Source organism: Nematostella vectensis, chromosome 8 (assembly GCF_932526225.1).
Source record: "Nematostella vectensis chromosome 8, jaNemVect1.1, whole genome shotgun sequence".
Lineage (NCBI taxonomy): Eukaryota > Metazoa > Cnidaria > Anthozoa > Actiniaria > Edwardsiidae > Nematostella > Nematostella vectensis.
The window spans coordinates 12,244,451-12,251,950 of NC_064041.1; the positions used below are offsets into that span (position 1 = coordinate 12,244,451).

The following is a 7,500-nucleotide window of genomic DNA, read 5'->3' on the forward strand; positions in this document are numbered from 1 at the left end:
TTCCAAAAATCAGTTTAATATATGAGCTACTCAATGAGCAGCGTATCAGATATTAAGCTGATAAGAACAGATACTTTTTTTTGTATTTGAATAGTTTATTTACAATAAATCAAATCTATTATACAATCTTTAAATCCGGTTGAGGACTATATCTAATCTTGATTACAATGGTTTGTTTTGACAATATCGATAATGTGTAGTTTTAGAGGAGAGAGGGATCCCGGGAGAAATCCGCCTCTCCGGCTCTTGCACGACAGAGGCGTAATTTCCCCCGGAAGCCTCGCTCCTCCCATTGTTCACGCGGTTTATTTCACCGCTTATGGCATTATATATTTGCAGTTGTACATTGGATACATGTTGACCTCCTCGCTGTTTCCACAGGTGGGAGGACAGTGAGGGGCGGAGGGGGTATTGATGTTTCTCCAGCCACCGTGCTTACAATTAAGTGGACAGTGGTGGAAAAGAGGGGGGTAGCCAGATCGCCATGCGCACAATTAAGTGGACAGCGATAGGCAAGGGAAGGAGAAGTAATGCGATGGGGCCCGGGGCGAGTTGCCCTGGGTTACCCGGTTTTATTGTGTGCTATACGAGGACAGAGAGGGCCTCGCCCCGCCAGCAGCAGAGGACATCATTGATGCCCCAGCGGCTATACGCGGCAAGAGGGCCGAGGACGGCCGCGTCCCTCTCTATCCTCTCTCTGATCTTATATTTAGCTACACTGACTATTTCTGCTTGTCTCTTCTCGAATAGAGAAGTGTTTCTTGCAGTCCACAGACACCATAGTATGAGTTTAAAGATGTACACCACTAAGTTAGTTTTGCTCTTGTCACCCTTAGCTGTGGATAGTCCAAGAGTAAGGATGACAGTGTTAACATTACGGGTTAGGGGAGTAGCGTTAATCCGCTCAGCTATAGGAAATGCCCAGTCCCAGACCCGCGTCGCAAAGTCGCAAGATAAAAACACGTGCTTTAATGTCTCGGTCCTGCCACAGCGGTGGCAGTTCGGCGAAAACGTGCAGTGCATGTGGCTGGTGAGGAAACTCGCTGTGCGAACCACGCGGTGGCGGATCTTCCACAGCAGGTCGCTCTCCCAATTCGTGCTCAGCCCGCCGTATGTGTTCCGCCAGACTGAGGACCAGGGAATCCCTGGCAGTCGCAGTCTGTCTTCCCACGTCTGTTGAGCTTTGCATGAATTGGGGAGGAGTGCTACAAACTCCGAGTAGATGTTTTTAACCTTCAGCGTTCGGAGGGGAGCGGAAGCTAGCCAAGGCTTGATCTCCGCCATGGCCTGGAGGAGATCGTCATAGACCCTGGGTCGTTTGCCAGGCGCCGCGACCGGAGCGGAATTGCCTTTCAGCCAATTCCACTGGGACGCAGCAAGCCGCTTATTCCACAGCCAGTTTCCAAAAATCAGTTTAATATATGAGCTACTCAATGAGCAGCGTATCAGATATTAAGCTGATAAGAACAGATACTACACTTGATCTTAGCCAAAAGGCCGAGAAGCGATGCAGAATCTGGCTCGGACTACATGGAGCGTTTATCATTCTAGGCCTCCGCCATGTGGGTGACGGACTCGGTTTTAGGCCCTTCTGCCTCCTAAGATCACATGTGATGATCAGTCATGAACGTACGAGCAGTATTCGCTTGATACACCGTCTTTGCGAGTGCAATGAGACATTTTTACCGCGCTAGTGCGTGCGTACGTTCTCACCGCACCGCTATAAAAGTCTAAAATATCACCGAGATCTTTCGTCTACGGCCATACCATCGAGAAAACACCGGTTCTCGTCCGATCACCGAAGTTAAGCTCGATTGGGCGCGGTTAGTACTTGGATGGGTGACCGCCTGGGAATACCGCGTGCTGTAGGCATTTCTTTTTCATTTTTTTCTAAACTATAAAGAAAAAGTTAGTGCAGGTTGATCATTGTCTAAGCTAAAGAAATGCCTCAGTTGTATGCGTTCTCAACTCGATCTATAGACAATTCAGGCATACTCAGCGACCGTATTGTAATCAAAATCGCGGTCGTAAACGTTCGCAAACGTTCAGCAGATTCAAGTAGAGTCATAATATTACAAGCGATCAGATCAGTGGATTGTGAAAGCCTGTAAGAGCGTTAGTACTCGCATAGGAAATGTCTCTCAATGCAGTAAAATACTATGAGAGAAAGTGCGCAGTATTATCGCATTGGTCGCGCGTTTACACCGCGAGTGAACACGAACATTACTCAGCTCACATCTCATACAAGCTGAGATGCCATTCATAGCGTAAACCTTGTCCAAATAAATGCTTTTCGAGATCATGTTTTCACTCACTAGAATAAAGCGCGAAGGTTGCAAAGCAGCGCGCGTATTCCACTGTTCTATTTTAGTGACGAAACAGTCGCACTGAACTTTCATCGCCGGTTAGCAACAACTGATCAAAACACAGCTCACCTTCGCTCGTTTCATCGCAAAAACACCGCTAGAATGCAGACCAAACACGACTAAAGCCTCTGCCCACCATGACGGTAATGTGAGAGCAAGTTGTTCGCTATTAGAAGTTAGAAATTTTACAATAGTTGACTGATTACAAGCGGTGTGAAGTCCGTGCTCTCGAGTCGCTCGTTGTGATTGTGTTGTGATTACACTTGATTCGTATTGTTCGGGGACTAGCGCGAACGCAGGTCCCCACTACCAGAAATTATACGCTCGAGTTACCCACATTTGGGGTAATCGCAGGGGTCAACCCAATCGAAGTGCAATGAGAGGGCCTCACCCTGAGAGGACCGCCTTGGTGATCACGGTAAACCTCCCGCGTCAGGTAAGTATGAGTTTATTTGGCGTCCCTGTACACCGACTGTCCCCGGCTGATTTCATCCTCCATGTGGGAACGGTGCATCGCGGTGATTATGACCCGTCGTCTTAATGACGATCCTGTCTCTTATTGATCTCTCCCGCTATAGCTCGCATGAACAGCACGTAAATGATGCTCGAGGTGTTGCTTGAATGTGTCTTCCCGAAAGGGAAGGGGGCCGTACTCGGAGGTAGTGCAATACCGAGACAACCCGTGGCTGGGACGCAGCAAGCCGCTTATTCCACAGCCAGTTTCCAAAAATCAGTTTAATATATGAGCTACTCAATGAGCAGCGTATCAGATATTAAGCTGATAAGAACAGATACTACACTTGATCTTAGCCAAAAGGCCGAGAAGCGATGCAGAATCTGGCTCGGACTACATGGAGCGTTTATCATTCTAGGCCTCCGCCATGTGGGTGACGGACTCGGTTTTAGGCCCTTCTGCCTCCTAAGATCACATGTGATGATCAGTCATGAACGTACGAGCAGTATTCGCTTGATACACCGTCTTTGCGAGTGCAATGAGACATTTTTACCGCGCTAGTGCGTGCGTACGTTCTCACCGCACCGCTATAAAAGTCTAAAATATCACCGAGATCTTTCGTCTACGGCCATACCATCGAGAAAACACCGGTTCTCGTCCGATCACCGAAGTTAAGCTCGATTGGGCGCGGTTAGTACTTGGATGGGTGACCGCCTGGGAATACCGCGTGCTGTAGGCATTTCTTTTTCATTTTTTTCTAAACTATAAAGAAAAAGTTAGTGCAGGTTGATCATTGTCTAAGCTATAGAAATGCCTCAGTTGTATGCGTTCTCAACTCGATCTATAGACAATTCAGGCATACTCAGCGACCGTATTGTAATCAAAATCGCGGTCGTAAACGTTCGCAAACGTTCAGCAGATTCAAGTAGAGTCATAATATTACAAGCGATCAGATCAGTGGATTGTGAAAGCCTGTAAGAGCGTTAGTACTCGCATAGGAAATGTCTCTCAATGCAGTAAAATACTATGAGAGAAAGTGCGCAGTATTATCGCATTGGTCGCGCGTTTACACCGCGAGTGAACACGAACATTACTCAGCTCACATCTCATACAAGCTGAGATGCCATTCATAGCGTAAACCTTGTCCAAATAAATGCTTTTCGAGATCATGTTTTCACTCACTAGAATAAAGCGCGAAGGTTGCAAAGCAGCGCGCGTATTCCACTGTTCTATTTTAGTGACGAAACAGTCGCACTGAACTTTCATCGCCGGTTAGCAACAACTGATCAAAACACAGCTCACCTTCGCTCGTTTCATCGCAAAAACACCGCTAGAATGCAGACCAAACACGACTAAAGCCTCTGCCCACCATGACGGTAATGTGAGAGCAAGTTGTTCGCTATTAGAAGTTAGAAATTTTACAATAGTTGACTGATTACAAGCGGTGTGAAGTCCGTGCTCTCGAGTCGCTCGTTGTGATTGTGTTGTGATTACACTTGATTCGTATTGTTCGGGGACTAGCGCGAACGCAGGTCCCCACTACCAGAAATTATACGCTCGAGTTACCCACATTTGGGGTAATCGCAGGGGTCAACCCAATCGAAGTGCAATGAGAGGGCCTCACCCTGAGAGGACCGCCTTGGTGATCACGGTAAACCTCCCGCGTCAGGTAAGTATGAGTTTATTTGGCGTCCCTGTACACCGACTGTCCCCGGCTGATTTCATCCTCCATGTGGGAACGGTGCATCGCGGTGATTATGACCCGTCGTCTTAATGACGATCCTGTCTCTTATTGATCTCTCCCGCTATAGCTCGCATGAACAGCACGTAAATGATGCTCGAGGTGTTGCTTGAATGTGTCTTCCCGAAAGGGAAGGGGGCCGTACTCGGAGGTAGTGCAATACCGAGACAACCCGTGGCTGGGACGCAGCAAGCCGCTTATTCCACAGCCAGTTTCCAAAAATCAGTTTAATATATGAGCTACTCAATGAGCAGCGTATCAGATATTAAGCTGATAAGAACAGATACTACACTTGATCTTAGCCAAAAGGCCGAGAAGCGATGCAGAATCTGGCTCGGACTACATGGAGCGTTTATCATTCTAGGCCTCCGCCATGTGGGTGACGGACTCGGTTTTAGGCCCTTCTGCCTCCTAAGATCACATGTGATGATCAGTCATGAACGTACGAGCAGTATTCGCTTGATACACCGTCTTTGCGAGTGCAATGAGACATTTTTACCGCGCTAGTGCGTGCGTACGTTCTCACCGCACCGCTATAAAAGTCTAAAATATCACCGAGATCTTTCGTCTACGGCCATACCATCGAGAAAACACCGGTTCTCGTCCGATCACCGAAGTTAAGCTCGATTGGGCGCGGTTAGTACTTGGATGGGTGACCGCCTGGGAATACCGCGTGCTGTAGGCATTTCTTTTTCATTTTTTTCTAAACTATAAAGAAAAAGTTAGTGCAGGTTGATCATTGTCTAAGCTAAAGAAATGCCTCAGTTGTATGCGTTCTCAACTCGATCTATAGACAATTCAGGCATACTCAGCGACCGTATTGTAATCAAAATCGCGGTCGTAAACGTTCGCAAACGTTCAGCAGATTCAAGTAGAGTCATAATATTACAAGCGATCAGATCAGTGGATTGTGAAAGCCTGTAAGAGCGTTAGTACTCGCATAGGAAATGTCTCTCAATGCAGTAAAATACTATGAGAGAAAGTGCGCAGTATTATCGCATTGGTCGCGCGTTTACACCGCGAGTGAACACGAACATTACTCAGCTCACATCTCATACAAGCTGAGATGCCATTCATAGCGTAAACCTTGTCCAAATAAATGCTTTTCGAGATCATGTTTTCACTCACTAGAATAAAGCGCGAAGGTTGCAAAGCAGCGCGCGTATTCCACTGTTCTATTTTAGTGACGAAACAGTCGCACTGAACTTTCATCGCCGGTTAGCAACAACTGATCAAAACACAGCTCACCTTCGCTCGTTTCATCGCAAAAACACCGCTAGAATGCAGACCAAACACGACTAAAGCCTCTGCCCACCATGACGGTAATGTGAGAGCAAGTTGTTCGCTATTAGAAGTTAGAAATTTTACAATAGTTGACTGATTACAAGCGGTGTGAAGTCCGTGCTCTCGAGTCGCTCGTTGTGATTGTGTTGTGATTACACTTGATTCGTATTGTTCGGGGACTAGCGCGAACGCAGGTCCCCACTACCAGAAATTATACGCTCGAGTTACCCACATTTGGGGTAATCGCAGGGGTCAACCCAATCGAAGTGCAATGAGAGGGCCTCACCCTGAGAGGACCGCCTTGGTGATCACGGTAAACCTCCCGCGTCAGGTAAGTATGAGTTTATTTGGCGTCCCTGTACACCGACTGTCCCCGGCTGATTTCATCCTCCATGTGGGAACGGTGCATCGCGGTGATTATGACCCGTCGTCTTAATGACGATCCTGTCTCTTATTGATCTCTCCCGCTATAGCTCGCATGAACAGCACGTAAATGATGCTCGAGGTGTTGCTTGAATGTGTCTTCCCGAAAGGGAAGGGGGCCGTACTCGGAGGTAGTGCAATACCGAGACAACCCGTGGCTGGGACGCAGCAAGCCGCTTATTCCACAGCCAGTTTCCAAAAATCAGTTTAATATATGAGCTACTCAATGAGCAGCGTATCAGATATTAAGCTGATAAGAACAGATACTACACTTGATCTTAGCCAAAAGGCCGAGAAGCGATGCAGAATCTGGCTCGGACTACATGGAGCGTTTATCATTCTAGGCCTCCGCCATGTGGGTGACGGACTCGGTTTTAGGCCCTTCTGCCTCCTAAGATCACATGTGATGATCAGTCATGAACGTACGAGCAGTATTCGCTTGATACACCGTCTTTGCGAGTGCAATGAGACATTTTTACCGCGCTAGTGCGTGCGTACGTTCTCACCGCACCGCTATAAAAGTCTAAAATATCACCGAGATCTTTCGTCTACGGCCATACCATCGAGAAAACACCGGTTCTCGTCCGATCACCGAAGTTAAGCTCGATTGGGCGCGGTTAGTACTTGGATGGGTGACCGCCTGGGAATACCGCGTGCTGTAGGCATTTCTTTTTCATTTTTTTCTAAACTATAAAGAAAAAGTTAGTGCAGGTTGATCATTGTCTAAGCTAAAGAAATGCCTCAGTTGTATGCGTTCTCAACTCGATCTATAGACAATTCAGGCATACTCAGCGACCGTATTGTAATCAAAATCGCGGTCGTAAACGTTCGCAAACGTTCAGCAGATTCAAGTAGAGTCATAATATTACAAGCGATCAGATCAGTGGATTGTGAAAGCCTGTAAGAGCGTTAGTACTCGCATAGGAAATGTCTCTCAATGCAGTAAAATACTATGAGAGAAAGTGCGCAGTATTATCGCATTGGTCGCGCGTTTACACCGCGAGTGAACACGAACATTACTCAGCTCACATCTCATACAAGCTGAGATGCCATTCATAGCGTAAACCTTGTCCAAATAAATGCTTTTCGAGATCATGTTTTCACTCACTAGAATAAAGCGCGAAGGTTGCAAAGCAGCGCGCGTATTCCACTGTTCTATTTTAGTGACGAAACAGTCGCACTGAACTTTCATCGCCGGTTAGCAACAACTGATCAAAACACAGCTCACCTTC

General features: G+C 47.1%; 11 non-coding genes and 1 pseudogene across 11 annotated transcripts in view; 4 read left to right on the forward strand and 8 right to left on the reverse strand.

The window, feature by feature from the left end:
* Window positions 1-119, reverse strand: part of LOC125570802 — a 203-nt gene extending 84 nt beyond the window's left edge. The window contains exon 1 of the small nuclear RNA XR_007313117.1: window positions 1-119. This exon is cut by the window's left edge and continues 84 nt beyond it. This is a non-coding gene — a small nuclear RNA (U2 spliceosomal RNA).
* Window positions 120-1,325: 1,206 nt separating this feature from the next.
* Window positions 1,326-1,509, reverse strand: LOC125570787 (annotated as a pseudogene).
* A 244-nt stretch (window positions 1,510-1,753) lies between these two features.
* LOC125570961 lies at window positions 1,754-1,872 on the forward strand. Its single transcript, XR_007313271.1, has one exon. It is a non-coding gene; the product is annotated as a 5S ribosomal RNA (ribosomal RNA).
* Window positions 1,873-2,644: 772 nt separating this feature from the next.
* LOC125570368 lies at window positions 2,645-2,810 on the reverse strand. The gene has a single exon (XR_007312695.1). It is a non-coding gene; the product is annotated as a U1 spliceosomal RNA (small nuclear RNA).
* Window positions 2,811-3,003: 193 nt separating this feature from the next.
* Window positions 3,004-3,196, reverse strand: LOC125570703. Its single transcript, XR_007313028.1, has one exon. It is a non-coding gene; the product is annotated as a U2 spliceosomal RNA (small nuclear RNA).
* A 244-nt stretch (window positions 3,197-3,440) lies between these two features.
* On the forward strand, window positions 3,441-3,559 carry LOC125570962. The gene has a single exon (XR_007313272.1). It is a non-coding gene; the product is annotated as a 5S ribosomal RNA (ribosomal RNA).
* A 772-nt stretch (window positions 3,560-4,331) lies between these two features.
* On the reverse strand, window positions 4,332-4,497 carry LOC125570369. The gene has a single exon (XR_007312696.1). It is a non-coding gene; the product is annotated as a U1 spliceosomal RNA (small nuclear RNA).
* Window positions 4,498-4,690: 193 nt separating this feature from the next.
* LOC125570704 lies at window positions 4,691-4,883 on the reverse strand. The gene has a single exon (XR_007313029.1). It is a non-coding gene; the product is annotated as a U2 spliceosomal RNA (small nuclear RNA).
* A 244-nt stretch (window positions 4,884-5,127) lies between these two features.
* Window positions 5,128-5,246, forward strand: LOC125570963. The gene has a single exon (XR_007313273.1). It is a non-coding gene; the product is annotated as a 5S ribosomal RNA (ribosomal RNA).
* A 772-nt stretch (window positions 5,247-6,018) lies between these two features.
* Window positions 6,019-6,184, reverse strand: LOC125570370. Its single transcript, XR_007312697.1, has one exon. It is a non-coding gene; the product is annotated as a U1 spliceosomal RNA (small nuclear RNA).
* A 193-nt stretch (window positions 6,185-6,377) lies between these two features.
* Window positions 6,378-6,570, reverse strand: LOC125570705. The gene has a single exon (XR_007313030.1). It is a non-coding gene; the product is annotated as a U2 spliceosomal RNA (small nuclear RNA).
* Window positions 6,571-6,814: 244 nt separating this feature from the next.
* On the forward strand, window positions 6,815-6,933 carry LOC125570965. Its single transcript, XR_007313275.1, has one exon. It is a non-coding gene; the product is annotated as a 5S ribosomal RNA (ribosomal RNA).
* The last annotated feature ends 567 nt before the right edge of the window (window positions 6,934-7,500 follow it).